This window comes from Eleutherodactylus coqui, chromosome 9 (genome assembly GCF_035609145.1).
Source record: "Eleutherodactylus coqui strain aEleCoq1 chromosome 9, aEleCoq1.hap1, whole genome shotgun sequence".
Taxonomy (NCBI): Eukaryota; Metazoa; Chordata; class Amphibia; order Anura; family Eleutherodactylidae; genus Eleutherodactylus; species Eleutherodactylus coqui.
In genome coordinates, this window is record NC_089845.1 from 42798253 (window position 1) to 42824426 (window position 26174).

At 45.1% G+C, this 26174-nt stretch overlaps 1 protein-coding gene across 3 annotated transcripts in view; it reads right to left on the bottom strand.

Annotated features, from left to right (window-relative positions):
* RREB1 (ras responsive element binding protein 1) overlaps positions 1–22153 on the bottom strand; it is a 95409-nt gene extending 73256 nt beyond the window's left edge. For 2 of the 3 annotated variants that reach the window (XM_066579297.1, XM_066579294.1), the window contains exon 1: positions 21831–22153. The gene's annotated coding sequence lies outside the window, so the exon portion shown is untranslated. Of the gene's footprint in view, positions 1–21332; positions 21352–21830 lie in introns of those variants that run through there. The other variant, XM_066579295.1, reaches the window with a different exon arrangement.
* Positions 22154–26174: the final 4021 nt, after the last annotated feature.

Sequence of the window (26174 nt, forward strand, 5' to 3'; positions counted from 1 at the left end):
CCAGAAAAAAAAAAGTAAGGGCGGTAAAAAGGGATCCGTTTTTTTTCTGCTTTTTTTCAGTTTCTCTCCTCCAAAAACGGAGCTGAGAGAAACCCTGAACTGACCCTAACGCTGTTGTGAATCCAGCCCAAGCGTATTTCAGTCATCCAAATACGTTGCGTGTTCGTGCGGCCGAAATGTGTTTACGCCTGTGTACTTTGCCCGCACGTATTTGTGTGCAAAAAAAAAGAAAAATGTATCGCATGATTTTGTGAGTATATACAGCAAATGCGCAGGTTTTCTGCGTATTTCATGCGCATGTATGCATGCCTATTGATTTCATATGCGCACAGAATAGGACCTGACGCATATCTTTTAACGCAATCGCACATTGCGTGAAAAAAAAAAGCGCACTCATGTGAACGACCCTGTGGAAATCAATGGCTTCTATTCACCAAGTACTAGGAGCGCAAAATATGCCCATGTGAACGAGCCCAAAGCCCCACTACCCAAGTACTAATTGAAAACTATGCCAGCTAAAGTTACGCTTGTCCAAAAACTACAGCAGTTGAAAAAAGTCCAGGAGATGCCTCCAGCAACCGGGGATCCGACTGGCCGCTGTAGTCAATGTCTACAAATGCCGAAAAGGGTTAAAATGAGGAGAAAAAAGCATCAAAACCTAATCTATGAAGAAGGTGTCTCAGGCGGAAGGCTGGAAAGGAGCAACAGTTGGTGCCCAGAGCATTTATCCCCCTCCCCCTGCTCTCCATCTCCTCCACACCCTTCCAGCAACTATCACAAATCCTCAGGCCTCACGACTGCCAGCTGACAGAACTGTTTAGTCAGCAGCGAGAGGTACAGAGAGACTCAGATCTTCATCACGGCTCTCCGGATACCGCTCCATCATATCATTGTATTGTAGCAAATGTGCTAAACTTTTTGAACCCTACTAGTAACCGGCCATCACTAGGCTATGCTACAAAAGGCACACATCACAAATCTTGGTCGGAGCACCTAAGAGAACATTTTTGAGGATAAAAATAGAAAATTTTCCTTCTAACAGGAAGCGCTATTCCCGTTGTAGCAAAATGCATTTTTCCTATTACTCCCAACGAGAAGCCTCCATCACATAAGAAGATTACTTGGATCCGAACCACTTCACGGAGTCATCGGGACCATATGGTTGTTTGCCATGCAAAGTCTCTACCGGAAGGTCTACATGATGTCAACAGCTTTAACCACCACACAAAAATACCTCTAAAAGCAATGTTAGGCTCCGAGAACACGGTGTGCGAGCCTCGTGTTTAGTGTAAACGCCAAGTGCATACGTCAAAACGGCCACAGGGTTTTACTCTCCCAACAGAGGCCAAAAGAGGGTCCTTTTGGCCACGGTCAAAAAGCTCTATATAGAACTATACAAGAAATGGCAGTTTTGTGTTTTTAGCAATTAAGGTCATCAGACGATGTAAGAAACGGTCAGGAAATCCTCCCTTCTGATGGAATGGTCAAACGTAGAGATGAGCGAGTATACTCGCTAAGGCACATTACTCGAGCGAGTAGTGCCTTAGACGAGTATCTCCCCGCTTGTCTCTAAAGATTCGGGGGCCGGCACAGGTGACAGGTGAGTTTCAGTGGGGAGTGGGAGGGCCTGCCCCCAAATCTTTAGAGACAAGCGGGGAGATACTCGGCTAAGGCACTTCTCGCTCGAGTAATGTACCTTAGTGAGTATAATCGCTCATCTCTAGTCAAATGTTTTATGTAAAGGGCCCAAATGCGTTTTTTGGAGAGCCGGTGAAGTATTGGGTCATTGGCTCACAAGGTGGTGCTTTTTCAGGTTGTCCATTTCTTGAGCGAATGATAAAAGAGACCTTAACAACATAGAAGTGGGTTCTTTACTGTAAGAGCAGTGAGACTGTGGAACTCTCTGCCTGAGGATGTGGTGATGGCGAACTCGATACAAGAGTTTTAGAGGGGCGAGTACCAGTGAATGTGAACAGCTAAACGATCCCTATTTACACGCAACGGAACGTGTAAACTAGCGAACCAAGGTTTTCATGGCTGCATAAAATAAACGGTAGGTAAACGGATTCTCATTCAATTGCTGGCCGGGTTTACACTGAAGATTAGCGAGTCGAACAAAGTGATCCAGCGATTTTTTTTTTTTTTTTAACGCTAATCGTTCCGTGTAAAAATATTTGTCAGGTTTGAGTCTGAGACAACAAGTTTTACTATGGCGCCACTGAGAAAATAAAGGACAGACGGGCAGTAATATTCAGTTCAAGTTACGCAGACTAATGGCTTGTTCACACACCGGCGTAAGAGCCCTTCGACCGAGCAAAAGTGCCATGCGTTTGTGTGGCTGAAATTCGCATACACCCGCATATTTCAAATCGCCCTGGCGTGTATTTTTTTTGTACCCCACTGCAGATGTGCATCCACCCTTACGCTTGCAGAATTTGCGCACGTAATCCGCTGCGCAAATCCGCCCGTGTGAAGAGCCCCAAGTTACGCAGACTAAAAAGTTCTAAAAAGTCAGCGTTAAAAGAGGTGCATTCTGCTAATACGAAAAAAAAGTCGTAAAAATCCAGAAGATTCTTTTCACGCCCCTTTGCAACTGTTTTAGGATACAAAGCCGCATATGTCCAATTAACCCCTTAGACGCCGAAGCATCCCACGCTGTGTCCTAGCAGCAAACATTTTAATGGAAATCATATTGACATGGCCCATCTTGTTTGGCCCCCTCCCTCCGGCTCTGTGATGAGTTCTGCTGAAGCAACTTCCCCCATCTTGTGAGCGCAGCCTGCGTGTTTCACTTCCCCGGCCAGTGATGCCTGCCTAGGTGCTCAGCCTGTCTCCGCTCCCCTGCTAACCCCTTCAGGGTCGCTGACACAGTGCATCCATTTTACTCCTAGATTATCATCAGATTGCTTGGGGTTTTTGGCAAGATAACAAGTTTTAGATATGAAGATCATCGTAATCAAAAAGTTCAGAAAAAGTTTAGAAAGTTTTATATAACTTTAGAGAAGTTCTTACGACACAACAAGTTTAGGGTTTCTGGACTTTGTTCACATTTGCATCTAAAATGCTACTCCTACACCTCTGGTGCTGCTCTTATGTATGTGGGTGGGAGCTGGGTGGGGGAAATAATCTGCACAAACGTGCCCGAGGGGGTGACAACTATGTAGCTGGAAAGAACCATCTGCTTTCCCCAGAATGTTCAGGTATCACGCTATTTTAGACTGTGCCGACGTCACATGTTAGCGCAAGTTAGGCTCCTTTTACACGGAGCGATTTAGCCTTCGCACGAGCGGACGCAGACAGGAGTTCACGCACGCAGCCCGTTTATACAGGCAGAAAAATTGTTCGCTCGCAAATGGTTCACCTGCACTGTAGCAGCGAATGAGAACGACCGCCATTTACACGCCACCATGAGTTAATGAGCAAACGATGACTTTTATGCCTTACGAGTTCTTGTTTGGCGTACAGTCGTCGGCCGTGTTTAAACAGAACGATTATTATTCAAGTTTGCCCGACCCAACTTTTTCTTTTTTTAAACGATAATCTCGCTGTTTAAACAGACCTTAAGGCGATGTTCACATCCGTGTTCTTTCATCCAGCTTTAACGGATCCGCCCCCCTACCTTTTCAAAACGTAAAAGAGACGGACATCTAACTGAAGTGAACGAATCTGGTATTGACAAATTTGCATTTACATTTGCGCCACATTTTTGCACACTGCGCATTTGTATGCACAGCATTTTTTACTGTAATGTGGCGCGTGAAAAAAAAAAAAAAAATGCTCTCAGCCATTAAAAATGGCAAATTAGTTTTGAGTTGAAGAGGTGTTCTTTTCCTGCGCAAATGTGCATGCTGCTTTTTTTTTTTTTGCACAACACGATCGTGAACGCAAAATATGCGCTTGCGAACAAATGCATTGAAATCAATAGGTTCTATTTTCTATGTATTATAGCACGCGCGTATATTTTCGTACGCAAGTATGTCCGTGTGACACAGGCCTAAGAGAGAACAGAATAATGAAACCTGGGCGTGAACTCAGCCTAAGGCCAGGCTCACACGAGTGTGGTAATATAACGTATTCCAGGCGCGGAATACACTGTACCAATCTCCCATAGGCGACCATGTTGCCACTCACATGAATTGCGCAAAATACATACGCAAGAAATCGTAGCATGTTCTAGTGTGTAGAGATGAGTGAGCATACCCGGTAAGGCGATATACTCTAGAGAGCATCGCCTTTTTCGAGTACCTGCTGAAGATTCGGGAGGGCCTTGAGGGTCGGGGGCAGCGCGAGGCAGCGAGGGGGGAGCGGGGAGGAGAGTAAGATCCCTCTCTCCCTCCTGATCCCCTCTGCAACATCCCCCCCCCCCCCTGCTCACCCCAGCGCCCCCCCCCCCCCCGAATATTCAGGGACGAGCCAGCAGGTACTCGAAAAAGGCGATGTTCTCTCCAGTATATCGCCTTACCGAGTATGTTCGCTCATCTCTACTAGTGTGTGCTTAGCCTAATAGTATTCCAGAAACTGCTGAACACTTGAACTTGACGATGTCGGACGCCCTCATTAAAAATGAACGGAGGTCGTGTAGGTGCTCCGATACTCCATTCGTATCAATGAAAGCACCAGAGATGGTCAAGTTCAAGTGCGCGCCAGTCACACTGAACCGGCGAACCCGCACAACCTACTTGTATTGGTGTTCTGACCAGACAAATCTGTGAGGGTCCCCAACAGTCGGATTGGCTAAGGGGTAACTTGTTACATCCATAATACCCCTTTAAATCTGAGGTCACGTGAAAACAACGCCAGCGTGCCGCTTTACCGTAAATCAGCACGGTTTTCGAATCCCAGTTGAATGTAAATGGCCACAAGGCGGTCGGTAAAGTTGCTGTCTACTCGCAAATCTGTGAAGCCACCAAAAATTACTTTGACATCTGCCCCGACTTGCTATAAAACTGCACTGCAACGCACTTTTCTACCAGATGAGGGGGCGCCATAAATTCCGCTACCTTTCCATTGAAGTGGATGGAGAATGTGGCAGCTGGGAATTTGCAGAGGGATCAAGTAATATCTTAAGGTTTCTGTATAGTGAGACCAGAATGCATTTCACTGGTGGCCCCGTTGCACCCCAGTCAATAAACACAGCGAAGAGCAAACTTCCGCCCAATTGTAGAGCGGAGGGAAGCGCGGCCCCGCTGGACTCTTCTCACCGCTAGATAAGCTATTGATGGAAAAACAAGACCAAATGGGGGCTGTGTTTTAGGTGACAACAAGTGGTCTGCTTACAATAAATAGCCCAAAATAATGAAGTGGGTATACCATCAGTAGCGTCAAACAAACTGAAGGTCCGTCCATACATGCAAGCTCAGGTCTTCTAGCAACAACCAGCAATTTAATACAGGCTGCCTCATCCTAAAAAAGCACAAGGGTGCACATTAAATGGTAGCGCAAATATACGTAGCACCAAGTCTACAATTAGTCGTGGTAGCCTACAGCATAGAAGTGAAATGTATGTGAAACACTGTTCACTCATTCAAACACTATATTGTTTGGTGTAAATGGCCCTTAAAAGGGATGACTGGGACTTTTCGAACTATCCTTAAGATAGGTCATCGGTAGTGGATTGGTGGAAGTCTGCTACTTGGGATCCCAGCTGGCCTACTGTTAGTGTGGACAGCGTGGCAGCAGTTTGGTTTGGTACTACAGGTACAGTCCCCATTGAATTCAATAGGTCCTGTGCCTGCAATACCAAAGTGTGACACTACAATATGGACAGCACTATCTGCACTGACAGCAGACTGCCAACTGACACTTTATCATCATGGGGCAGATTTATGAAAGGGCCTTGAAGAAAAACAAACAGTCTTGGTTGCCCACTGCCACCAATCAGACCAGAATATGAGATGATAACTGTGCTGTGATTGGTTGCTATGGGCAAATACAGTTTTTCTTTTAGACACTTTCATAAATCTCCCTTCATGCCTTATACATAATTGTTTGGTGTTCAATGTGAAGTAGTAACAGTTTTATGGGACACGGACCGAGGACCGAACTGTCCAGTGTTATGTGCCCTCAACGCCATCACAGTTTAACCTTATTAGTCTCCATAAACCTTCACAATTAAGCAATTTTCACCTTCTCAATCTCAACTCCCTTCTGGAAGGTCTAATGGCTGCCATAGGTGGCCTCGTCTATTGTTCGCTCCCGTCTGATGTGTTGGACACGTCTTGTTAATCAGTCTCGGAGTTCACTGACTTGGATTAAAAAGTATCACCAGACCAGACGGGTCCCATCATCTCACCACAATAAAGATGTTAATCCAACCAAGATCTATTGTTTGGAGGGCTTTGAAATGTTGATTATTCCCAGGAACATTATCTTATCACTAGTTTTTCCCGTGTCTGGAGAGAGCAAAAATTAAAAGGTAGAGAGAAGGTGGGGGAAGGAGTCGAATATAGCCCTTTGCTACTGGTTTCCCCATCAGTGAGTCCAGTTCTCTGGCCGAGTCACCACAGGGGCCACTTTAGGTTTCTACAATTCATTAGCATCTATTAGCACCATTAAACTACTGGATGGTGTCCACACAATATCTCACTGAAGGTCCATTTAGATGAGCCAATTCTTATTTGAACGAGCGATGACGTCATCGCTAACTCATTCACATTCATGCAGCCTGTTTAGACAGGCAGATACATTGTTGGCTCATCCAACAAGAATCATTCAGTCTTAGTATAAGCGTATGAGAAGGACTGAACGATTGTCGTTGAAACCGAATAAGCCAACGATGGTCTTTATGCCTGCATAAAAATGGACGAACGATACACGTTCACCAGTCATTGGCTCAAGTTTAGGCCAAATGATTAGGCTTCAGCCCAGTTTGGACCCAGCCTAACACTGAAGGGACAAGGTGGAAAAATGGTACCTGGGACCATATATAAAGGGCCAACAACAACAAACTCCCCGTTGACTGGACAAGCTCTAATACAGGCAGTATATAAGGAGAAAAATTGTGGGTGGATGGTGCGTTCCAACAATGCAAGAGGACCTGGAGAGTCAGCAGCAACGCGTTTGAGCACCATACCAGAGCCTTCATCTGTCCGGACGAAGGCACCTTCCACCCGGGATTAATTCATGTTCCATCTATGACTTCTAGAGTCCCACAAGTATTGGCTCTTCTCTCTCTCTCTCTCTCTCTCTCTCTCTCATGCATCAGTTACATTTTAGAGGTTCCCCAAAAATAAATTAAGGTGCTCAGTCCTTAAAGTGGAAGCAAACCCTAAAATATCAGAGTATTTCCCAAAAACATCCTACAGAAAAGCTTTCCACGCTGACCAACAATTCTAGGCAGAGCGTGCTCGCACACACTACTTGGAACACAGAGCATCCTCCCCTCCCGGGTCAGATGATGAAATGATGAACCAACACCCATCAAAATACTTGTTTTTAACTGCTTTAGCAAAACCTGGGTGCATTACACGGATTTGGACGGCGTGCCACCTGGTTGAGTTTCAGGAGCGGCACATGAGAAAGTGTGTGTTCTGGCGAGGATTCACTTCTGAAATCTGGCACTGATGTATACATTACCTTTCTAGCATCTTGTTACCATCCAGAGAAGGGATTTATCTGCTGCGCTCTAAAGGGGCCTGCACTGCACAGAGTAGGAGCTAGCAAAAGTAACCCGCCTGCACCCCTTACTGGCAGCACCTTAACCCCCTCTTGGCCAGAATAAAAAAAGTACAGTAACTTTTAATTAAGTACCCTTAGGCCTGTGTCACAGACGCGTATGCGTATTTGTGTGCACTGCGTTTTTGCGGAATGTCCATTTTGGCATATTTTATTGCACACGCGCAATTGGCCTTGCAAAAAACAAAACACGCACTGATGATCTCGGCCACTGAAACTCAAGATGTGTTCTTTTCCTGCACAGAAAAATGGGGCATTCTGCGTTTTGGGGGGGGGGGGGGTGTTGCGTGATGCAACTGCGGACGCGCAATGAATGAATCTATTGAAATCAATGGGTTCCGTTTTCTAAGTATTGCATGTGCAAAGTCTTGTGCACACATACGCCCGTGTCCCACAGGCTTTAGGCCAATCCACACAACCGCATTTGCTCACACCAAACGCAGTGAATAGTACCCATTGATTTCAATGGATTCGTTCACATGTGCGGATTTTGCATGCATAAGTCTGTCGCGCAAAGAAATAGGCAGCACGCTCTATTTTCCTACACATAGAGCATATGGAATAGATTACACCATAGGATTTGCGCAAATAAGTACAGCAAAAATGCTCTTGAAAATACGCAACGACAATGCACATGCAAATACTCGTGTGAAGCCTTTTAGAGTGACTAGAAGAGCACAAAGACGTTCGCTGCATTAGATGCTACCAGTGAAGGTGGAACGTATCTAACAATGTCGCTGTATTTCGTATGGCCGCACACCCCCATGACCGTAGAGCAGAAACGCACCGACATGTACCAGCTATAAAAAGTAAGAGAACCGCATACAAAAGGCATAAGCAGTTATTAAAATTACCGAAGGAAAAGTCCTCCTAGAGGGAAATGAGTTCCCAAACAGGAAGCAAGCCAATGCGGTTCGGGCCATTAGTTACTAGCCAACATCCTCTGCTAGAAATTAAGTTGTTTAGGAGCAAGATGTGACTGTCCACAAGAGAAAAATCAAAAAGGTTTACATCTTTAAGAAGGTCACAAGGATTACTAGGACTTTCCAGTTCAATTTTTGAAAACAAAATCAATTAACAGCATCATCTTTAACTGAAAAATATTGATGCACAAACACCCGGCTCCCACCCTGGCCAGGGCCGGGAGTCGCGACCGGCTCCCACCCTGGCCAGGGCCGGGAGTCCCGACCGGCTCCCACCCTGGCCAGGGCCGGGAGTCCCGACCGGCTCCCACCCTGGCCAGGGCCGGGAGTCCCGACCGGCTCCCACCCTGGCCAGGGCCGGGAGTCCCGACCGGCTCCCACCCTGGCCAGGGCCGGGAGTCCCGACCGGCTCCCACCCTGGCCAGGGCCGGGAGTCCCGACCGGCTCCCACCGGCCAGAACGGCATCACTTACCAGCTAACAACCAGCAAAGCAGATAAAGCTCAGGATAAAAGACAAGCAGATGTGGAAGGGTGATTTTCTTTTAGTTTCTTATACCAGGCCAAGCCCCATACAAAGGGAGTCAGGGACAGCCTAGCAGTAGGGGAGACTGCGGTCAAGTAAATATCTTTAGTCAGCCATCAGCAGGAGATTCTATCAAGGGTTCTTCATTAGGCAAAACAAGCCTAGCGGCAGACAGGCCTTGTCTGGGTAATTAACTTCTTCACAGAAATAATGGAATCAACAAACAAAGCTACAGCAAAAATAGTCGTCTATTTATTAACAATCATGGAGAACGTTTCAAGTTGGCCCGATTCTGGACCAATGATTGAGCTATGGGGATGTTAACAATACTTCTGACTCCTTCTTAAAAATATATTTTTACACCAAAGTTGAGGGATTGGAGATTAAAAAAATAAATTCCAAAAAAAAATGGAATCCGACAATTCTGAGGATTGGCCAAAGTCTCTCGGGCAAGCATCTGGCTATATATGGCCAACTGTACACAATTAAGTGGCATCATCATTTTTACAATGACACGATTACAGGAACCATGGATTCTACATCTTGAGTAAATAACTGCTAAATTGCCACTCTGAGGACCCCGACTGCAGGCCCAAGGCATTATTTGTGTATGTACGCAATTCTGCCCATACACATTAAAAGGGGTCTTCCAGGGAAATACTATGGATGACAGTAGATCATCAATAGTCAATCTGCTTGATTTCGCCACTCAGGATCATCAGCTGCGGTGAGTCAAGGAGACCCACCACAACCTGCAATTACGGGTGTCAGCCACTACACAGAGGTCGGAGTAGTACTTCAGCTCCATAAACCTGTGTGTTGCGGTGCTGACAGAGGGCGCCCGATCAGCTGAGCGGCTAACCCCAGCCAATCAACTATTGAGGATCTATCCTGAAGGTAGGTCATCAATAGTATTTTCCTGAAAAACCCCTTTAATGTTGGTGCATCGCACCAAATTTGTCATTATCAGCCACTAATCTTATATATATGGGGGATGCTCTCAATTGACCCCCATGAGCAAAGAAAGATTGGCAAATTGGATCCCAATCTCTTTGTTCTTCCAGTAGACAAGTCTCAGCCAGAGGTGTCTGAGAACAGCTCGTCTTACACCCCCCCCCCCCCCACTGAAATAAACATGAGTGTTTACGGGTAAACAGTGGAGGTAACAGTGGAGGGACCAAGTATTTGATGAATAGCTCTTACGTATATATTACAAATTAAGAGTATTTCCATTACCCTGTCTAAAGAAATAATATATGCAAAATTAAGATGCTCCAATAAAGAAAATCATTGGGTGCAATGAACAAGTCTGCACAGTCGGAATGAGTCAATATGTGTGTGCCTCCTGTGAAGGCCCCGGGGAGCGAAGGCTTCTGAACTTACATAAACTTTGCCACCTTTCCCCTTCGAGGATTGGGCACCATTGAGTGCTGCACATACATCAGGTAGCCCAATTATTGGGGTTTTTAAAGAATCCGCAAAGTAAAAAAAAACAAAACAACATCTGCTTAGAAATACTCTTGAAAAACAGGTTTTATACCCATCACCGGGCAGGTTACATGCATAGTACTGGACAACACGGCACTTGAGCAGCAGTACTCTGGGCCTATAGCTTGCAAATATGCATTTCAGTATGGCGATACATATGGAGACATAAGCTCACAGATACCCGTTGTAACAGTCACTGCGTAATTGGCTTCTCGGGTTAAAGGGGTTGTCTGAGATTAGAAAAAGACGGCTGCTTTCTTCCAGTTACAGCGCTACTCTTGCCTGTGGACTGTGTCTGGTATTGCAGCTGGTTATGTAGAGGGCATCTCAGAGTCCTCCGTGGTGTTAAATAACAATGCTTCCCCTCTAACTGCGGCTCCTATGGATGCTTCAGCCACAGTGGAAAAATGTGCAATTAAATTTAGTATATAAAAACAACTATAAAAAAAACAAAAAAAAAACTTTCTTCATTTTTTACTTCCAATAAAACAAAACAAAAAGATAGAAAATATTCAGAGAAAAAAATGTATTAAAAATAAATAAATAAATAAAATAATATATATATAACACACCCTGGTCTTTAAGGGGTTAAATGGAACTTATCACGCCCCCACAGTACCATAAACTAAGTTCTGATGCTGTGGGGGTGGGGGCAGTGATGTATTCCTTTTATATCATGGCCCATTTCTTCACTTATTTCCCTTTTTATTTTTTTAGTTGCCCTTTCTTATCATTCCATCCCAAGAATCCTTGCAATGCTTTCTAAACATACCCCGAATTCATGCGTTTCCCGTCCGGCCCCGCTGGTCGCACCTGTAATAGGAGCATATCAGCCGTAAACTTAATTAAATTAACAAAAGAGGATCCTCATTCATTGCATCGTTAGCCTTGGCAACAAGCGGAGCAGGTAAAGCCACCAGACGCTCTGTTTGCTATGGAAACCATAAGGTTCCTAAACGTTGCCATGTGGTTAACAGCCGCTTGGAGAGGATGCTGCCTCCTACTCCATCCAATGCTAATCTTGCAAGATGGTTTCAGACAGGGGCGACATCTGTTACAGACACAGATCCAGCATCTTACAGGGTGAGCTAAGCGTTGCCCTGTCCAGAGGCGGGCATCACTGATCAGGAGAAGAGCCGCCCTGATGCTGGGAGCTTTCATTCTATGTATATAGGTGTTCACATCTAGCATCAATGGAGTCAAAAAGTGCAAACAAAAGGACTGAAGAAGTAAGATGCCTTGTAAAGTTTATCTTCTGTCCCCAGGAGTGACAATGCAGCAGGGTGGGGGTGATGAATAGGGTTCTCCTCCCCTGTTAGCAGCCCCAGCCTGACATTCTGGAGTCTGCAGGTGAATCCTTGTTGAGCTATTCAAATACCTGCTTGCAGGAACGGACCGGGCTTTTAGGCTCACAGCTTTTCTTGTTTGAATCACACTGAGCAAACAGTCTCCACCCGTAACCCACTGCTTTTGTCTGAGGCACCTTTTCACTGAAACCTACCTTTGTTTCACGGTACAACTGCTAACAGGCTCCAGTGAAAACACGCTGCGCCGGAATTCTTCTAAACTGCCAACGAAAATACTTATTGATAATAAACTCATCTTTGCATCGTATCTTTAATGAAGGCGCTTTCAGACGGTGCGATTACAAAAAAACCCAAAAAACTCAAACGAGCGAAAATGAACATTAATCGGTTGGTCTAAACGCGACCCAATGCCGGATGATAGTCTTCGCTTTTCACTCGGCGTTTATTTTATGTAGCATGAAAGTTACCGTTGGTTCGTTCACTCATCGTGAAAGACTGAAGGTTCTGGTTTGAACGAGCCAACGATGTATCTACTCGTGAGTGAGTCGTGACGCCAGTTGCTGCTTCAAATGATAATTGGCTCGTTTAAAGGGACCCTATGGCTGGGCTCACACGGCCGTATACGTAAAACCGTGTGTGAGTCACACAGGGTTGTACCGCTGTGGAGCCGGCCACAAAATGTTTACATTTTTCACAATGGCGCACATACGCCACACATACGTAATTGATTACAGAGAACAATGGGCTCTCACACAATAGAACACGCTTCATTCTTTTTTGTGCTCGTGTATTATATGCAATCCATACATGCAATTGTATGCGAAACAGCGTATGTATTTGCTTGCTGCAAACCACCACATATCACACGCATGTTTTTGAGCATTTGTATACACGACTCATTTTTACTGTACTTTTTGTGCACGCAAGTCGGTCACATGTGTTAAAAAAAGAAGAAAAAAAAATAAAAACACGGACCGATGCGCTCAACCACTGAAATGGCCAATAGTGTCAGGAGTTCAAGATGTGTTCTTACCCTATGCAAATGCGCAGGAAATTAAGAGCGTGCCGCGTTTTGTTTTTACGCAACCCAAATGCGCAAAATTTTCATGCGCAAATACATCTGTGTGACAGAGAGATTTAAGGCACAACATGAGCAGTAACAATAGTGTATTGAGCTCAAGGTATACGAGACACGACATCAGGCAATGTCAATTAAAATGGCTATTACTGAAACGGTTAATCTCCAATTACATCACATCTGCTGCGGCCCCTTCCATCCCAAATCCGTCCCCATCAGATTATTAGCCATAAAGCCATAACCAATTACCCTGAATCTTAGGAAGCCATACGTGTCCCCCCCCCCCCCTCCCCATTTCCTTGGGTTCAGCTCAGTACCAGAGATAACCTAGTGAACAGAGATGCTAAACACTCCGGGATCGACAATCCAAGAACCTACAAAGTATCAACTTAAATTAGGTCCCAATTTAATGACTATGATCCGTGGAAGGAGAGGATGCGGTCTCCGCTATCTAGAATCCTATTTACAGGAAGGGAAGCCGGCCGGGTCACCTTCATGTAACCTTCAGGAACTGCCAACTAGGGAACAACATCTTAGGGTGCTTTTACACGTAACGATTTATCGTTCGCACCCCCTATGATGAGTTCGCTCGTGCGGTTTCTTTATGCAGGCAGATAAATTGTTCACCCGCTAAATAGTCCGCGTTCGTTGTGAACGACTGAGCGGTATTCAAACCGGACGATTAGCGAACGAACCAACGATTTTCATGCATTAAATGAATGATAAGCGGATGAATTATCATTCATTATCAGCTGCGTTTACGCTGAATGATGTGTTCAAATGTGGCGATTTTTTTCCGTTCATCTAAACGCAACTTTACGCCTCATCCTGTAGGTGCGTTCGCACGGACGCAGGCGGTCCATGTGCTGTGCGGGTGACCACACATTTGCATGACCTATTCTTGGTGAGACTCGCACGAAAATAGATTTTGCTGTGATTTTTCCGTCTCGCAGCATCATTGCAAGAGAAGAATCACCCATGTCGATAGACCCATTGAAAAGAATGGGTTCTGTTCTCTTGCATGTTTTGTGCGTCCCGCAACGCACAAAATTTGAGGGATTTTATGGCCCGTGTGAACGCACCCCAACGGCATGGCATAAGTGATTGCATAGAGTTTATGTCCCGGATTGCCAGTATTGCTGCATTACTACATAACTAAAGCCATACACATCCTCCCTTCACCCTCGGAGGGGCCGTCTAGTGTTCCATCCACTCTTTACTAGTCTGTATGTGTAATCACACTTTATAACCGGTTGGCTATAAAATATATTATCCTCATGCAGACAGGTGTCTATTCTGTCCGTTTTTTTTTTTTTTGTATGAAAAGCCCACTTTCCACGAGCGTATGCGTATTTGCGGAGCGAACGCTGCTTTTTCTTGTGCATGCATTGGCGTATTTTACTATACTTTTTGCTCGTGCAGCGTATATGCATTTGCATGCGCCAATAAAGCAGCGATGCTCCAGCCATTGAAATGGTTTATTTGTCTAACGAGTTCCAGATGTTTTCTTTTTTTTTTTGCGCAATTCCGCAGTTTCATGCATCATCTAGCGTATTTTGCTCGTCTTTGCACATCCCCAGTGTTTTCTATGGGGAGTTTTTGCGCCGGAAAATAGCAGAAGATGCTTTACGGTTTTTTTCTGCGTGACCGAAATGCATAGGAATATATGAACAAGTGAACGAACCCATTGAAATCAATGGGTCATATTTTTGGTGCATTGCCTGCGCAAATTTTGTGTGCGCACATACGCCCGTGTGAAGCACATACCTACAGACAGCATACAGAGGCAGTGATGTGTATTGGTGTATCCTGACGTGAAATAAAGACAAATTGCCCATTACAGTCTATGGGATCGGGGAACAATACATAGCTGCGAGCGTATCTCTAAGGGCTCATTCGCATGACCGTATGCGTGAAACGCTGCATGGGTCACGCAGCGTTTTACCGGTCTGTGTGAGCCACCGGCTATCACCACATATGGCAGCGAGTGCTTCTCACGCATGCTGTCATGCATAGTGTGAAATGCGTTGTTTTTTTTTTCCATTTTCGCGCTCTGTCTCAGAGGGGGTTGCGTATTTTTCGCCACCCATATGCAATATCTTGTGTATGGACAGCATTGCATACGCTACACATAGAAAAGAATAGGGCTTATTCTGCGCAATACGCGGTGGAATAGAGCACGCTGCAATCTTTTTCATGTGGGTATTACAAGCAGTGCTCGCCCGCTAACACCTCTTTCACACGAGCGATGCTGGACGAGTCAAAAGTCACATGAGCAGAAAACAGTCGCTAAAATTAAGTGTTTTCTCGTCCATTTACACGGCCTGCTGCGGCATATTAGCGAAAAATTACATCGCAGTCCCGGATTCCCTGTCGGCATAAATCCTCGGAATTACTTGTAATGCCTAAATACAGGCGACTGTCATGTTTTCGCAGTGTTGGACGCACCTAGACTCCCTTTTTCTGCAGCTCCCATAGGAGACAACCCCCCCCCCCCCCCCCCCCAAAAAAAAACGACACACACATGTAGTAAAAACGCTGCATTTTTCATGGACCACAACTGCATCCGCCCGTGGGAACGGGGCCTTCTCATCAGATGTTCTACTTGTTACAGTTTGAGCAGCATCTGCTCCAATATATTCTATTTTGCAACATATATGGAAACATTCTCCCATGCAAGCAGATGAAGAACACAGAAGTGTCCGTCCTAACCGATACAGAAGTGCAATAACCTGAAAATGGGGCTACAGTAGGCTTTTCGGCAGAAAACTTGACTCCACACCTCCAACTTATTGTGTAAAACCTACATCCTTCACCTGATTGTAGATAACAGGATAAGGAAAATGTCCCACCCTTTACAGCATGTTGAAACAATGATTCATTTGACTTTTTTTGTCTCCCTCTTGACTGCCAGGTAATAAACCTGGTGGGCAAAGTCTTTTCTTTCAGCACTCTGCAAGCACAGAAAATGTGATGGCGCTGTTTAACTCCTCCTATGCTGGTTTCTCTCTCTCTCTCTCCCCACAATGATCTGGAATCCATCCATACTGAGGTGCAAGCAAACCCCCCAAAAAAGGTACCACTAGGAGAGTTTTGCCCTGTGAGCCAACATCTGGTATAACTGGTCCATGTGATGGCGTTTCTTTGAATTAGCATGCTAACCAAGAACTTGGGCTTGTTTGTCATCACAACAAGCTCTATAATACTAAGGTCAATTGGAAGGCTTATACAAGTACATCCATGTACAATATACACCATTATGTTAATGTTTACTGAATGCTCTCAGAAACACATACAATAGGTGATACAACAGTCATCATGGAGGGTAGATCGGTCTCCCCCACTCCTATCAGCAATGCCAGTGAAGAACACTACAGTCAGCCTCAGATGGCTGCTTACAGGGTCCAATAGATAACATTCTATCACACAGTAAATGGAGATAAGATAGACTTTAGTAACTATAATGTATTGTAGTCTGAAGACTGTTCTTCAGTGTATTCTACTATATCAGCCTTTGTGAAACAAATAGAGTGACCCAAGCAAATAGAAGATGCTAATTTAATCTGTTCTATGTAACCATCACTCTACAGCAGGGGTGCACAACGTTTTCTGGTCTGAAGGCCACATTGTCATACTGAACCACTTCCAAGGGTCCCAAGGATATTCTACACAGGGCACCCTTAGTACATATCTTAATATATGGGGGACCCAGACATGGCTGTACAGCGCACCCTTAGTACTTGTCCTAATATATAAGGGACCCAGACATGGCTACACAGCGCACCCTTAGTACTTGTCCTAATATATAGGGGGACCCAGACATGGCTACACAGTGCACCCTTAGTACTTGTCCTTATATATAGGGGACCCAGGCATGGCTACACAGTGCACCCTTAGTACTTGTCCTTATATATAGGGGACCCAGGCATGTCTACACAGTGCACCCTTAGTACTTGTCCTAATATATAGGGGACCCAGACATGGCTACACAGTGCACCCTTAGTACTTGTCCTAATATATAGGAGACCCAGACATGGCTACACAGTGCACCCTTAGTACCTGTCCTAATATATAGGGGACCCAGACATGGCTACACAGTGCACCCTTAGTACCTGTCCTAATATATAGGGGACCCAGACATGGCTACACAGTGCACCCTTAGTACTTGTCCTAACATATAGGGGACCAGACAGGGCTACACAGGGCACCTTTAGTACTTGTCCTAATATATAGGGACTCAGACATGGCTACACAGTGCACCCTTAGTACTTGTCCTAATATATAGGGGACCCAGACATGACTACACAGTGCACCCTTAGCACTTGTCCTAATATATAGGGGGACCAGACATGACTACACAGGGCACCCTTAGTACATATCCTAATATATAAGGGACCAGACATGACTACACAGGGCACCCTTAGTACATATCCTAATATATAAGGGACCAGACATGACTACACAGGGTACCCTTAGTAGATGACCTAATATATAGAGACCCAGACATGGCTCCACAGGGTACCCTTAGTAGATGACCTAATATATAGAGACCCAGACATGGTTCCACAGTGCACCCTTAGTACTTGACTTAACATATAGGGCAGAGACATAACTTGAAGCTCCTGGGCCCCAATGCAAAACCTGTAACAGGGCCCCCAATCATAATGCTTTATTCATAGTACTAGGCTCCCTATATGGAGAAGCGAAGGCTTACAGGCCCCCCCTAAGACTCCAGGGCCCGGGTGCAACCGCATCCCCTATATTTACGTCAGTGATATAGGGGACCCAGACATGGCTACACAGTGCACCCTTAGTACTTGTCCTAATATATAGGGACCCAGACATGGCTACACAGTGCACCCTTAGTACTTGTTTGTTCCTGTTGCCCTGCTATGAGCCACTCCTTTTTACCCTGGCATGGAAACTACACGTAAGCAGCCATTTCTGTGTCCAGATGATTGGGGCCACACAGAATGGCATTATGGTCCACAAGTTGTGCGCCCCTGTTGTATAGCATATAAAATGGTACAAAAGAGGTTACTACCCTTCACCTATATACTCCACCACCTGTACCATCTGAGAGCACATCCTCCTGTCAGCTAAAAAGTTATTCACCACTGGACACAAGACAAATCATTTTGGACCAACTAAAAAAAAAACTCTTAAAAAAAAATTTGCATCTTGCCTTTTCCAAAGATACGAGGGTTAATTTTAGCTCCCTTCTGTTTAGCTGCTTAGCACACTTATCCTGTGACCTTCAGAGCACCACCTTCTTTTAAAAGGGATAACGAATACCAACATCGAAAAGTAACTTGCATTTTTCTATGTCCTTTTTTCATATCGCATACCCTTTCTTAGGCCACATGCTCATATTATAACATGGCCGTCACATGGACTATTGCAACCGTAGGGCATCCGTATTATTTTCCACTGCGCAAATACAGAAGCGTATTCGCCCCATAGAAAATATACTCAATGAATGCAACTAGTGATGCATCCATAATGTAGTCACCTTCCATAGACTACAATGGGTGTATGCAATATGGACAAAAACAGAATAGTGCACGCTGCGCCTTTAATACACAGCCACGCACGGATTCACATTAGCTCCGTATTACGGACCGGACTAAAAGTACGCTTGACTGAAAGCGGCCTTAACGTCATTAGAAGTGGACATGTCATGACAAAACACCATTAACAGACCTCACCTGGATAGGGCTACACTCACAAATATGTAATCACCTGGAAGCTCTTGGGCCCCGATGCAAAATCTGTAACAGGGCCACCTATCTACCATGTGCTGTTTATAATACTGGGGTCTTCTTATGTGATGGAGGGGCCTTTGGGCCCCTAAAGCTCCAGAGCCTGGTAGTGACTGCTACCCCTGCCCCCCTACTGCTACACCCAAAAATCACCTTTGCTACTAGTTGGCTTTTTTCACTAAATTAGCCCCAGTTGTGGAGCTCGATGCATCTGCAAGGTCAGTACAGAAAGTACAACACATGCAGGTTAATCTGAGAAAATGGAAGCATCCTCTACACGCCCAGTATGCCTACAACAGATGGAAAACAAACAGGAGAAAAAAAAACTACGGAGAAGTAACTCATTCATTGCAGGAAAACTGCTTAGAAACTCAAAAGAACTCCAAGGAGCAACAGGCACCAACTTAAGACAATGAGACAGGCCATCACTTACTTTACAAAGTCTCAACACAGTCTGCCCAGCCTTGAACTGTAGTATCATGTAAATGGATGTAGAAAGCCATCTTAGGAGGTTTATAAGTAACTGGGACAAGGGTAGCTTTTCATGACTCTGTATCCATTTACCAAATGCAAAGACTACAGGTACATTCTCAACACACACAGTAAAATGTGCTCTAAGATCCTGCCAGTTGGCAAAGGAAGGGTTACATGCAAAGTTCAGACCATCTGACTGTGACTTGCTCCACACAAGCAAAGATAGTAGGTTGCACAACTACAATGTAATCCAGACTGATGAGATGAGGGGAACTCTGAAACATCAGCAAGGGAGGAGGATCTCTGCTGATGAGTTGTCCTGGAGACATGATGGATGTGCTTCTGTTCACTGACAGCAAACGGCTACTCTTAACCTAGTTTTACTCCAACACTGTACTCGATCGTGGATTTAAGCACTATTATATAGAATGGTACTTTCATGTATGTTTCACTAATGCAAAGAACATGCATAAGAAAAAAGAAAATCTAAAAACGCATGGGTTCAGGTTTTTACAATCGTGGGTGCGGTGAAAGTTTTGATCTATTTTTTTGTGTGTGTCCAAAATGTTTTTTTTTTTTTTTTTTTTTTTTTTTTATAAACCCTTTGTAGTTTAACACTTTTCCCCAATCCAAAAAAAACCGTACACGTAAAGCGTATGGAAAAAAAAAAAAAAGACGGTATAGGTTTCAATACCTTTTGTGGGAAAGAAAAGCGTAGTAGACTACAAATGCTCCCTATTTAACCTACGCGTCCATTAAACGCTTAGGAGCAAAAACATGGATGACCATATGTCAGTGTGAACAGGCCCTAATCAAAAAGCGTAAGACATTACAGGTCAGGTGTATTGCGGAACTAGATTGTGAGCTCCGCATGGACTTGTATGTAACATCCTGTGTATACCAGTGTTTACATGTTGACACAACTGTAAACATAACAAACACATTGTATCATAAACACCCTAAAAGAGTCACAATGTTACCCTTGTGCTAGATCATCACATGCCATACTGCGACATGCGAGGAGCGAGAGCCTGGCATGCGTTGGGCCAGCCAGTGAGGGGTTAAAGTGAGTGAGGAGAGTGAGTACCCTCCATCAGATCCACTTCCCTCCCCTCAGTGAGTGCAGAGTATGTATGTTGGTGCTGCTGTGCTGGCTCTTAAGCCGTGTAGAATTTCGTAATGGAATGTGAACTGCTCATCCGGATCTGGGCTCCTTCTATCTCCTCACCAGTAAGGAGCAGGGGAGGACAGATCTGCTGAGACAGGAGAAATGCTCTCTTTCTCCTCCTCCTTTTATAACTCATCAAGGATGCCTTACAGAGGAGACCCAGCAGCAAACTGTGGAGCTGATAATACTACGCCGACTCAGGAAACTAATCAGTATATAACACTATATACACACAGCGCCATCCATATATGTACATACTTATAGCTCCTATATAGTGTGACACCATCTCAAGGACGTCTGCGGCCAACACACGAGGAGGAAGAGGAAATACAAGAAACTCTTAAGAACTTTTTCACTCTTGAAAAACTAATTTGAGTCCAGTTAGGCCTTCAGTACGCTAGCGGGGTCCCCCCCCATCCGTTAAAAAAAAAAAACAGACTACACACGGACCCATAATGTTGTACGGTACAACACACATTAACGAGCACGGACTGTGTAAAAAACCCAACTCATCGCATGCACTACTCTGATCCGTTTTACGGACGAGACTCGCAAGTCAACGGGGAGACAAAAGAAAAAAAAATGGACAGCACATGTGTATTCCGTATGTTGTCCATTTTTTTTTTAAAGATGCAGAAAAAAAACTGGGCTTGTGTTGTGTTGCAGATGTGAAAAACGCACGTCATATAGCGAAAAAAAAAAACACGACACACGACCGAATACGGAGGCCACGCAGAGCAGCACGCGTATGAAAAAAGCCAAAAACGTCCGTTTATCGCGGACGTAACTTTTTTTTTGTAAACACCAACGTGCACGTAGCCTTATAAAGAGTCAGCAAATCCATCCTGTGCAGCACAGGGGGGGCATAATACTCTGCTTCTTAGCAACCATTGAGGTCGCAGTCTCCGAGCTCTCTCCCCACAGATCTACTTACAGCAGTGATGCAGCAGCCCCACAACTTTCCTAAGTTTTTCCAAGTATCTAATAATACATCCCCAGGTCCAGAAGTAGAGATGAGTGCTGGAGGAGCATCTATGCAGAGAGATGGCTGCTGGGAGGAGGTGAGAAAGTTATATAGTAGCAGCTCACTACATCCCCCATCTGTACTTTGATGCCAGGCTCCTTCCTGTACTCTCATGATGACGATCACTGCTACGTGTGATTCCTCCCCGATCCACACTCCATGCCCAGCACACCGAACAGATGCTACTTAATACACTCAACAGCCATTACTTTAATTCCCCCTCTCCATGGGTGGAAAGTTTTGTCAAGGCCACCAGCTGCCCCCCCTCCTCTCAAAACACAGCAACGAAAGATACATGGAGGATGCAACAAACACAAGGACAGGGAGGGGAGACAAACTTCCCCATCTCTCTCCTTCCACCCAAGCACAACTTTCTGATAGTTGCGGAAAACTTTGGCTTGAACTCACCTTAGCAGGGATGTCCTCATCTCATAGGGGGGATGCCATGAAGAACACTCGAATGACACCAAAGCCAAAAATGTAAAGAAAAAGAAATGACACCAAACTAAAAAAAAAGGAGAAAAAGAAACAAAGTTTGTCTTCTGCTGTTGAGAAAAGTTTGATAGTCCTCTCTCCAGAGTCCACCGAGCTCACATCCAGGATTTGATGGTGCTTGCTAGTTAAAAATAAACTTTGCTCTAGGAGGAGATGATCTGGCTGGATTCCTGAGCTCAGCCAGTTTAATATGGATGAGCATCAGGTCCTGCAGGCAAAATGCTGCTCTTGGTGCTGCTGCTGTTGCTGCTCAAAGCTGGTTGGTAGAAAGACTTTAACAAGGAAGGGGAAGGAGAGTCAGGAGGGCGGAGAGAGAGGAGAGAGGAGGAGATGGGGGAGGGGAGGGGAAAAAAAAAAGAGCAACATCATCTCCTCTAACATTGGGGCATACAAGTTCGGAAAAGTGTGTCTTTTTACTTTTTGCCCTTGTTTTTAGCACCCTCATTACACTTGACATAGGGATAGGGGGGTGTCATTAGTTATAGGCATCATCTTATGACATGACCTGTGGATGATGCCTGTTGCAAAGTGTTTACCACTATGAGCAGTGCCATCCATGATGATACATAGTAACTTTGTCCTGATCTATCTATGTGGACAGCTGTCATTGATCTCTGCAGCAGCTTTCAACTTGTGTGTAAAATGTCACCACTACAAAGGTCAATGACACAAAAGTAATGCCACGTCCCAGCATGTGATGCCCACAGCAGTAAGGGGGTGAGCTGCCTGGGCAGGTGAGCTTGCAGGAGGGTGGAGGGAAAGCTGCAGAGCTGTGCAAGAACTGCTAGGGTGGATGTGCAAAGTTCACAGCTCTCATGTTATCTCCTTCCTCCTCCTGGCTGTAGAGCAGCAGCTGACCTCCATGAAGGATGGTGGAGGGAGGAAGGGAGGGACCTGGGAGGCAGGTAGAGCAGGTTACTACCTCTCTTTCTCCTGCAGCTCCTGCTCTCCCCCTCCTGAGTCCTCACACCCTCCCTCTCTGATAAAGGAGCCATCACGTGTTTCATCTCCTGGGGACATGTTACTGAGCCTGCTGAGGCTGCTTCTCCCACAGCTAACTGCCTGTTGCAACAAAGTAGCATCCCTTCCTAACCCTTGTTCATACAGTGTGAAGTTTACCCCCCCCCCCCCTTTCCTTCTTTAACTGATCCTTCCAAGAAATGAAGGACACCTGCAGAACTAAAAGGGCAGAAATTGCTCACAGGTGCCTCATTGAAGGCTTTACTTGGTACATAAGTTTACTCTGCATGGTACTGCCCAAGCATCCAGCACATTAGATCCCATTCAGATGTTAAAGAGTTAAATTAATGCAAATAAAACTGTGAGCCTGTCTGGCAGTCCTGGAGATGAGACAGCCCAGCTTACCTTACCCCAGCTACCTACAATGTGCTATTCAGGAGTCAGACTGTCTATTCAGGTGGATGCGGATGTCTGTGTGCTTGTTGCATGTGACTCAGATGTGCAAAAGCATTGTCAATGGTAGCATTGTGATATCATTATGCCACCTTCACATAGGACTAGAAACAGGTGTTCTGGGGTACTTTTGGAGAACCTCTTTTTTTATTATTATGCAAGTTTTTTTTATTATGAAACTTTGGGAAAAGTTTTCCCAACTTCACTTCTATTGTCGGCACCAAACTTCTGGCTATTGCACGAAGCTTTGTGATACACTTGTGTGAAACTAGGGTGCATTTACACAAGATGCTCTCAACTCTCCGGCCAATAACCGCATCACGAAACTGCGGCAGTCGGGATTTTTTAATGGGGTTTTGACTGCGCTGTTAAAAATGTCTCATGTAGATTTATGTTAAAGCTACCTACACACAGACGGTCGTGATTTGGGGACGTGAAACTTGGCCTGATATCGCGCTCGTGAACGTGCGACTTGCCTGCGGATGTGAGGCATTTTTCAAGCAAGAACCTCTCGCGTCACATCTGTGAAATTCGGATCCTCTTGTGCGAGATTCGTGTGCGATAGAGGATCAGAAGTGTTTTCTATTGATTTTAATGAGACTTTGCATCACACTCGCACATCGCACGGCACGCGAGAGCCATGTGATGCATTAAAGGTCCCATTAAACTCAATGGGTGATGCGTTTCAAAGAGATAGGAAATGCGCAATTCTTTTTCCTGTGATGCGGTGTGGGAAAACCTTCCTCGCGTATATGACTCCATTCAAAAGAATGGGGTTTATATTCGCACGGGTATGTGCGTCTCGCAGTGCACAAATCTTGCGCGCGTTTCACGGCTGTGTGAAAGCGGCCTAATACTTGGTTCACACTGGGCGGATTTGCAGCGGAATTTCAGTGCAGACCTACCACACGTAAAATCTGCGTCATTTTCCGTAGCAGCAAAGTGGCTGAAATTTTAAAAACCTCGTATGCGTGCATCCAAAAAAAAAACTGAACAAAACCTGTTCGGAAACTGACATGCGGTGCGGAATTTAATTCAGCGATATGTTAATTGGATTGCTATTTTTGCTGCAAAATTCACCTTTTATTAATGAGGGGGGGGGGGGGGGGAATTCGGTGCACAAATATGCGATAAAATCCGTACCAAATGGTGAGGGTTTAAAGGCAAACATTACATTGCAGATCTACACTCCGCAACAAATCCTAAGGCCGGATTCACAAGAGCGTATTTGTGCTGCATTTTTGGTGAATGGGGCACGCAGTGACGCTCTCAGCCATTAACCCTTTCCAATCCCATTTGTATCGTGGTTTTCCTAGGGGGCTTACTCTTTTTCTGCCGTTATTCAACGGCGCTATCTGCTGGCTAAAGCCAGTACTGCATGAGATGATACGTTGGATAGGCTCCGACAGCAGAGAGGCTGGCAATATACAGTAAGAGAACCCCGACGGATGTCTTCCAACATCAGAGCTGTACAGCCTTAAATCATAATGTCTTTAGATGTCAGACAGTGGATTGGAAAGGGGTAAATGGTAATTAGTTTCATGAGTTCAATGCGTGCTCTCCCCCTGCACAGGATAATAGAGCATGATACATATATGTTTTGAAATAAGCACGCCAAATACGCACGTGAATGAACCCATTGAAATAAATGGATTTTATTCTCAGCGTATTGCGCACGTAAATATGTCCGTGGGAATCTGGCCTAAGGGCTCATTCAGACGGACGTACTTATGTGTATAGTTCCATGGGATCATTCTCATATCTCTGTTTTGCATGCACATTGGGGAACAAAACGCAGCCTGCTCTATTCTTGTGCATATCAGCGCACCAAAGGTCTCTGAAGAGGTCTGTAGGAGGTGCGCATTCAATATGCACGCAATTGTGTACTACTCTGCGCAATTTCATGAAAAAAAAACATCTGGCGCTCATTGGGTTAAATAGCCTTTTAAATCGTGGTGTGGTAGTGTCCCGTGCGCAAAAAGTACTGTAAAATATGCCAATAGGTGCACAAAAAAGACTCATTCACGGGGCAAATACATTGCGCTCTAGCATGCGCAATTGCACATACGCTCATGTATAGGAGCTCTAAGAGTATACTCAGATGTAGTAGATGTCCTGGGTTTTTTCACACAGCCAAGAACCCTACGACAAAGCTGCTCGTGGTTTTTCGGCTTTAATAAGCCTCTCCTGTGCTAGCTGAAGAATCGCAGCAATAGATTGGAAAACCATGGGCGGGCGGCACACACTATTCCCCCCCCCCCCCCCCTGCGTTTCTGAAAACTTCATGAGCTTCAAGCATTTTCATAGCTTTTATGACATTTGTAACATACATTTTGAAAGTCCTATGGAGAAGTCTATGGGAAAAGGACCCTATGAAAAGCCACACCCAGAGAGTTTTACATTTTGATAAAAGCATCACTAATCCACCCTAAAAAAACAAAGAAGCCCCTGCTAGCCACAAAAAACAAACAAAAGTGGTTAGAAAAAAAAAAAGGCCATCAGGCCTGGTTCACACGGGCTAAAAATCACTATATTTTGTAGCCTGAAAAAACCATTGGAAACCATGGGCTTCTAATATGATACCCACAGAAGTCTATAGGCCCTTTCTGTACCTCTGTAAGCCTCCCATTAAGATTTTATTCACACGTCGCACATAATGCCCAGACAGAAGCCACAATATGACTGTAAGGGCAGTGTATGTGCAAAACTGCTCGCCACAGTGGTCTACAAGCAGAAGTCACTAAACACAAGGGGCCTCCCAGAGCTTCTTATAGGCCAAGAAGGAACCACTTTTAGGGGCCTCCGGTGACAAGACCACAAGACCGTCCATCTAATCATCACAAC